The 8,291-nt window shown below is 43.1% G+C and overlaps 1 long non-coding RNA gene across 1 annotated transcript; it reads left to right on the top strand.

Moving 5' to 3' along the window:
* Positions 1-473: 473 nt before the first annotated feature.
* Positions 474-6,062, top strand: LOC118964645 (uncharacterized). The gene is made up of 3 exons (XR_016494943.1): positions 474-726; positions 831-932; positions 1,055-6,062. It is a non-coding gene; the product is annotated as an uncharacterized LOC118964645 (long non-coding RNA).
* Positions 6,063-8,291: the final 2,229 nt, after the last annotated feature.

The following is an 8,291-nucleotide window of genomic DNA, read 5'->3' on the forward strand; positions in this document are numbered from 1 at the left end:
GACAGAACGTCTATTTTTAACAAGTTTAGCACGGCTTTAGCGCAAACCCAAAGGCCCGAATATTTAACTGCCAGGACAGATAGCATAGGCTGTAAAGCCCTCCTAATGGATATTTCTGGAGGTGAGTAAATGAGAAATATAGTTTAAGATTTGTTTGAATATTATTGTAATAACAAACCCCCGAGTTATTTGGGTATTTCAGACCAAAGGCCAATATGTGTTAAAAAGTGTATATATATCGTATAACGGTTAATATTGTCTAACGGTGGCTAGAGTCCCAAACCTTTACGCAGCTTTTACACGGTTTACCTGATCTGGAACAACATGAGGGGGATACACACTCTCAAAAATCAGGCAGTCAGTCGCCATCAGACTTTTTTCGTTGTAAGTCCTTACAATTAAACACATACCCAAGAATATTTATATATAAAAAATAGTGTGTACTATTTTAAAAACGATTTTATGTATTTACAGTCGACATACCGCCAAGAATGATAAAGGATTCGTTATGGACAGCGGACACGAGTGACATGGATGCAATTCTACCGTTCTGTACGCGCGTTTTTTCAAACTCACCGGGAACGTCCACCCCCTCACGACATATTCCAGACCCCAACAGGCAACGCACAACTGTGGCCCAAGTACATTGCTCAGATTCAACCCCACCCGAAAAGTACGGCTGGGCCGGGAACTTGAGGCTTCGCGAGCAGGCGCTCCAAGGACATGGTATGAGACCATTATACGTTTATGTTATGTGTTATACGTCTTTTTATTAGTTATACCTCTTTTGATAGAATATGTTAAAACAAGGACAAATAATGTTTTTTCAGACTGCCCGGAGACAGACCCTGCAGAATCGGGAACGCTAGCTGAAAAAAGCCCAGAGCCCTCGGTATCAGCAATTCGTCAGAACAAGCGCCAAAAAAGCCTAGGTATTTTAACGATGTATTGTTAATATATATATATTATTAGACCTGAAATGTATTTGACATTTTATGTATCTAACATATTTTATATTTAATAAAGTAATTTTGTATGTATTATTTTCATTCAGACTCAGCCCCGGCGAAAAACGGCACAGACGGACACATACACCTAGAGCTGGGGGATTCCGGCGCCCCGAACATTCCCGATGAAACAACCGATAGACCTGTTTTTAATGACATTTCAGATGTTGACGACCAGCTTTTCTGTGATGCGGCCAACCTTATCGACCCCGTCAATTCTACGGCATCAGTACCTGCAGTAGAACAAGAAAGGTTTTTCACATTATTTTCCAGGGCTTTGAAATCAAGGAATGTTTTGCTATACAAACGAGTGGGTGATTTAATTGAGAGACAGTACAGAGACGATATGTTATTCTGGCATAGAACAATTCCCCGCATGTTAAACAGCAAACCCATTAAAAAACGCAAATACAGACGCTAAAATCATACATGTAACCACCAATCATTCCCGAAAAGACCCAAAAACGCACATCCTTAATTATCCAAATGGCCGAACTACAGAAACAAGGTGCGACAGTTGAAAGCCTCTTAGCGCAGATCCCGCCAGAACTCTTAGAAGTTATTACACGTATGAACGAGTCTGGGGTGTGCGATGAAAGCATATTATCCCAGATTCCAGCCGAACTCCTAGAAATGATTAATCGCATGAACGAGTCAGGGGGGCCCGATGAAAACCTGTTATCACAGATTCCCGAAGCCCTCATAATCTTAATTAATCGTCTGAACGAGAGTCAGACATTTTCGGCCCCGGCAACCCCAACAGAGATAGACCAACCAATATCGCCCAGGTCCGTAGAGTCTGAAACGCCACAAGATGTTTTTGGGGAATTGGAAAATTGTCTAATACATCTGGCGGGAGATGGTCTTGATAGACGTGTCCGGGTTGTGTACCGGAATAAATTCAACAATACAGAGATTCGACAGTTTTTCAATTTCCTATGGGTGAATCAGAATCTTGACTATGCGTTGTTTTACATGATGATAACGGACACTCTGAACGATCTGTTAGAGACGGCTAGAGATTATGGCGAACCACGGGATGTTCTACAGTTGGAACTTTGTGGAGATAGCCTGCATAACACAGTATCTCTTATTTTACCCAATGGCGAAGCAGATCTTGAACAATTTACCGCGCTGCTAGAACGACTTGTTCAGTCAAATTTTGCCATCATAGCCGATCGAACCCTCGAGCTTGTAGTTCAAATAATACGTCAACCCCAGGGGGGTGGTGGGCAGAGAAGGAAGCTTGATAGCCTAATGCAATCGGAAATCCTAAGCAATAAAAGGGCCTACCTCATAAACGTTCACAATCCCGATAATAAGCTATGTTTTGCAATAGGCCTAGCGCATTTACTTAACCCAGGATGTACTGATCTGACGGCATTGCAAAAGGCTAGAGAGATCCAAACGGGGGTGGGTCTCGGTATACACGAGGGGGTTGCTTTTTCCGACATATTCAAATTTGAAAACCTTCTGAATATCAAGATTGTGGTTTTGTACCACAGTAGAGCTAATGCATCTCTCTTGAAGTTCCAAAACACCCCCCAACCGCACCCGCAGATTCTGTATTTTTATGTGCAAAACGAACATTACTACGCCATTACCAACATCACGGCGTTCCTCGGGACCCCCTATGTGTGTCCATCATGCCATACCGGCTACACCCGAAAGGGGGGGCACTCGTGCCGTTATAACTGTTCTGTATGTCAAGATGCAGAGTGCCCAATGCAACCCTTAAACTTGACACCCTGTGCTGATTGCCACCGCACATGTCGTTCGACCTACTGTTACGCTAAACACAAAATTGAAACATGGCACCCTAAGGCCTGTAAATCTGTAAGCATTTGTGCCATTAACAAGAAATGCCCAAAATGTCATTGCAATTACAACCTTAAAATAGATAGCCCTAAACCACATGTGTGTGGAATCATTCATTGTCCAATCTGTAAAGGGCCTTTGAAAAGCAGAGACGCTGAAGTGGTTCAAGAAGTGCCACACGAGTGTTATATTCAACCCTTGGCTGAAGATGAACATTCAGAGAAATATGTGTTCTATGATTTTGAGACAAATCAGCAATCGGGGGATCATTTGCCTATTTTTGTATCTACCATGACATTCAAGGGGGAAAAGTGGTCTGCAGAAGGATCCAATTGTGCACTACTCTTTCTAAAACATTTTAGAAAGCCACAGTACAGAAACTTCACGTTTATAGCCCACAATGCTAGAGCCTACGATTCTTACCTGCTTCTGAATCCCTTGATACAGCAAGGCGTGGCACCCTGGGTCATAGCTCAAGGTAGTAAAATCTTGTGTTTTGTAGACCCAGCCTTCAACCAGAGATACATTGACAGTCTAAGCTTCTTACCCATGCGATTGGCTCAAATGCCAGAGGCCTTGGGTTTTGAAAACTCTGTGAAAGGTTGGTTCCCCCACTTCTTCACATCTGATGAGAATCTACATTATGTCGGAGCATATCCCAGCCCTGAAATGTACGGGTGTGATCAAATGTCTCCCAAAGAGCGTGAGAGATTCATGACGTGGTACGAGACAGTAAGACATGGCACCTTTGATTTCCATAAAGAGATGGAATCATACTGTGACAATGATGTGGTTATACTTCGTGAAGGATGCCTCAGATTCAGAGAAGAGGTAATCAAAGATGCAGGTATTGACCCCTGGAGTTGTACAACTATTGCATCGGCATGCATGAAAACCTATCGTACACACTATTTGCCGCCCGCTTCAATAGCCATTCCCTCGCCTGACAACTACCGACGCCAATTCAAGTCATACTCTAGTGGGTCCATTCAATGGTTAGAGTATATGGCCCAGGATAAAGACATTTTTATTCAACATGCTTTGAATCTAGGGGAGAAGGCATTTGGCTCTTACCATGTAGATGGCTACACACAGATTGACGGGGTTGAGACCGCGTATGAGTACAACGGTTGTTTCTTCCATGGTTGCAAATCTTGCTTTGTGCCCCAGACCCTGTGTGTCCTAACCCAAAAGACTTTTGGGGAAATGTACCAAGAGTTTCAAGACAAAGTTGATTCTTTACAGGCTACTTACGGTCTAAAAGTGGTTGTTTTGTGGGAGCACGAATGGACAGCCCTCAAAAAGTCTGATCCTAATGTTCAAGCCTTCCTTTCCAGCTTTGAAACCCCCGAGCCCCTGGAACCGCGCCAGGCCTTGTATGGCGGCCGTACCAATGCTTTGACATTGCGGTATGTAGCGCAACCCGACGAGACAATAGGCTATGTAGATTTTACATCCCTTTATCCTCATGTAATGAGTTCCTCATGCTATCCTATAGGGCATCCAGAAATTATTCATCGGGATTTTGACTTACCCCAAAACTATTTTGGTCTGATCAAAGCAACAGTCTACCCTCCTAGGGGTTTGTTTATACCTGTGTTGCCTTACAGGGGCCCTCAAGGAAAACTTTTCTTTCCCCTTTGTCGCACATGCAGTGAAAACATACAGCAAACCCCATGTGATCACTCAGATCAAGAAAGAGCCCTGACAGGGGTGTGGGTCACAGTTGAATTCTCTAAGGCTTTAGAGATGGGGTATCGTGTGGCCAAAATCTTTGAAGTATGGAACTTTACCAAGAAATCAGACACTCTTTTTAAAGAGTACATCAAAACCTTCTTGAGATGTAAGCAAATGGCTTCAGGCTATCCTGCATCGGTCACAGATCAAGAGAGTAAAGACAGGTACATTCAAGACTATCACGACAGAGAAGGCATCCTTCTTGACCCTGACAGAATAGAGGTCAACAAAACCAAACGAAATGTGTCGAAATTGTACTTAAACTCGCTTTGGGGCAAATTAGCGCAGAGGTGTAATATGCTAACAACGTCGATTATTAAAGACCCGGAAGAATTTTTGGAATTTGTTTTTTCGGACCAATACGAAATTTCACATTTTTCATTCTTGAGTCAAGACATTGCCTTGGTGCAATGGCGACGTAACAAGAAGTGGGTTCTACCTCCGGGTAATGTAAATGTGTTTCTTGCAGCATTTACCACGGCCTATGGCCGACTTGAACTGTACAAGCTCATGGAGCAGCTTCAGAGGCGGGTTCTTTACCACGACACAGACTCTGTGGTCTATGTAAGCAAACCGGGGGATTGGATCCCCCCACTCAGCAACTATCTGGGTGGCTTAACGAGTGAACTCGCAGAGGGTGACCATATCACCGAATGGTCCTCCTGTGGTCCTAAAAGCTATGCTTTTAGAACTAAGGACAATCACGTGGTTTTGAAAGCCAAAGGCGTGACTCAAAACTATGAAAATGCCCCGCGTGTAAACTTGGAATCAATCACACGCTTGGTCGAGGGGTTCCTAAATGACAGGAATAGTGACTTGGAGATTTTGAGCTCCTACAAAAAGATTGTTAGAGATAAAAAGGGCTTCCATCTGAGGAATGCCCCACTCACTAAAAGATTCAGGGTTGTCTATGACAAGAGACGGCTTTTGCCTGACGGGACCACATTGCCCTATGGCTACTGACTTATGCTACATGCAGCAGTGTGTCAGGCGTGACTCAAAACTATGAAAATGCCCCGCGTGTAAAACTTTGAATCAGTCACACGCTTGGTCGAGGGGTGCCTAAATGACAGGAATAGTGACTTGGAGATTTTGAGCTCCTACAAAAAGATTGTTAGGTCTAAAAAAGGGCTTCCATCGGAGGAAGGCCCCCACTTACTAAAAGCTTCAGGGTTGTCTATGACGAGAGACTGCTTTTTTGCCTGACTGGACCACATTGTCCCTTTGGCTACAGACTTATGCTACAAGCTACAGGGTGTCTTAAAGCTTAAGATATAATGACTGCTGTAGAAGGTTTTGACCCCCGGTTGCAACTACCATTTTCGGCCTTAATCGCAGGGCCTTCGAATAGTGGTAAAACTTGTTTTGTAAAAAGTATTTTAGAGAATTCTGAACATGTGTTATCTCAAAAGCCTGATAATGTTGTGTGGTGTTATTCTTGTTATCAACCTCTGTATGATGAATTGTTGAAGACAATAAAAATCAAGTTTGTTGAAGGAATACCTGATTCCCTGTCTGATGATGAACTTTTACCTCCTCATAAAAACAATCTGCTGGTTTTGGACGATATGCTATTTGCAGGTAGCGAACATCCTGAAATTGCCCGAGCATTTACCCAATATACTCATCATAGAAACCTGTCTGTGCTTTACTTGGTGCAGAATGTGTTTCACCAAGGTAAAAATAGCCGCACCATCAGTTTGAACGCCAATTACATGGTTTTGTTCAAAAATCCTAGAGACAAACTACAAATTAACACTCTAGCTCAGCAGATGTACCCGGGAAGGAAATCCTACTTTATGGAGAGCTACGAGGACGCTACCAAAGCGCCATTTTCTTATTTAATCGTGGATTTAAAAGCAAATACTCCAGAACACCTTAGGCTACGAACAGGTCTGTTTCCGTGGGAGTGGCCGGCTGCGTACACACCTAAAAAGTAACCGCTATGTCTCTGCGTTTAAAAAGAAACTTGCCCCTCTTGAGAAGCCTAGTTGGGGCTACATCTAATGAACGGAAGGCCATCTTGGGTCACTGTTCTTCAGATCTAATATTATCCCTATGTGAGATTGCTTTGAATCTTCTCAAAGGACGCATTCCACTCACCCTGACACAATTGAAAAAATTAAAGAGACAAAAGACCGCGATCAAGCTCTTTGCCAATAAAAGGGTCAGTCTTCAAAAGAAACGACATAGCATACAACAGTCTGGGGGTTTTCTTCTACCTTTACTAAGTATAGCCGTGCCCTTCATCACCAGCCTTATTGCAGCCCGACGTGGGGGTTGAACACATAGGGTGATGGCCAATAAAATGTATCTGGTGCCACAACAAGAGTTGGATAGACTTAAAAAACAAGTGCAGGGTCCCGAAAATATCAGACAAACAGCGGAAAATGATTTGGATACGGCCATGAAGGATATTTTGAATCAAAAAGGCTTGAACCCCTATGATAAGGTCCAAAAATACACAAACCTCTTGCAAAGGTATTTGTCCTTGGTGAAACAAGGGGAGAGAGAGACAGGCCATTTAACTATTTCCCTACAGGACCCTTTAAAAGATGACGAGCCTAGCGAGAGCCACGCCCCTGTAATGCCGGTACCTGTGAGCTTACCGTCTGAAGCTCAAACACCTGTTGAAGATAAAGTTATGCATGACATGTTAGCCCATGTTCCGGCACGTAACAGGAAAAATGTTAGCTACATTATGAACAAGCTAAAAGACTCAAAGGGGGCAGCTACTTGGAACGACAAAGGAGAGTTTATCCTTCAGGGCTCGCTTGTCAAAGGTTCCCATATGCTGGACTTGCTTAAAAGTACCACATCTGCCCACAAGGTTGCTGATGACAGAAGACCTCCAGGATGGCTTCAGTTTCTTAAGGCCCTGGCCATCCTCAACATACCCCTCTCGGGTGTACCCAACTATAAGACTCGTCAACAGATTCACTCTTTAAAACACACACCTTCAACGAAATACAGCACCCCTAAAGACGACCCAAAACCCTCGCATCCTTATGAAATGAATGACGATAACCCATTTACCCCCCTGAACGCCTCCGGACCTTTCCCTAATCCCGATCTCTCTGGGTGGTTAGACTTTTGAATGACTTTTGAATGACTATGATTAAATTCAATAAATTTTATTTGAAAAAATAAGCAATTTAACATTTGTGGCATTCTTGAAACATTTGGCGTGAGCATACGCCTTGATTACACGTTCTTAAATGATACACATTTGAACACTTTTGATATTTTCTAACAAAACAAGCTACAACTTTATCATTACTTCTTAAATCATCCTTATAAAGAGACATAACATCTTCAAAAGAAACTCCCCGGGCTCTTTGGCATAGATAGAATACACAGTGGTGACCGCATGTTGTGGAAAGGTTATCTTGCACCTGTTTGGTGTTGTAGTATATCTTTGAGCCGTTTTTGGTCAAAAATTCTTTAATAGATTTAGGGAAATGTGAAAAACCCGGGGGAAAGCCATAGGAATCAAAAAAAGTTGAGATTTTTCTTCCTCCTTCCGCTTCTAATGTCACAGCTAGCCAATGTTCACCCGGCATGTGTTTAGGATGGGTATTGACAATAAACATGGCAGGCCGCACCATCCATTTCTCCATAGGTAATTCATCACAAGCCAACACGCCGCAAAATTGTTTTCCAATCAGTCGGCTCATGAGCCCTTCCAACTCTTGGGTATTCATGTCTTTGCTCAACGATCCTTAATAA

The sequence above is a fragment of the Oncorhynchus mykiss genome, chromosome 3 (genome assembly GCF_057628025.1).
Source record: "Oncorhynchus mykiss isolate SJ-2025 chromosome 3, ASM5762802v1, whole genome shotgun sequence".
Lineage (NCBI taxonomy): Eukaryota > Metazoa > Chordata > Actinopteri > Salmoniformes > Salmonidae > Oncorhynchus > Oncorhynchus mykiss.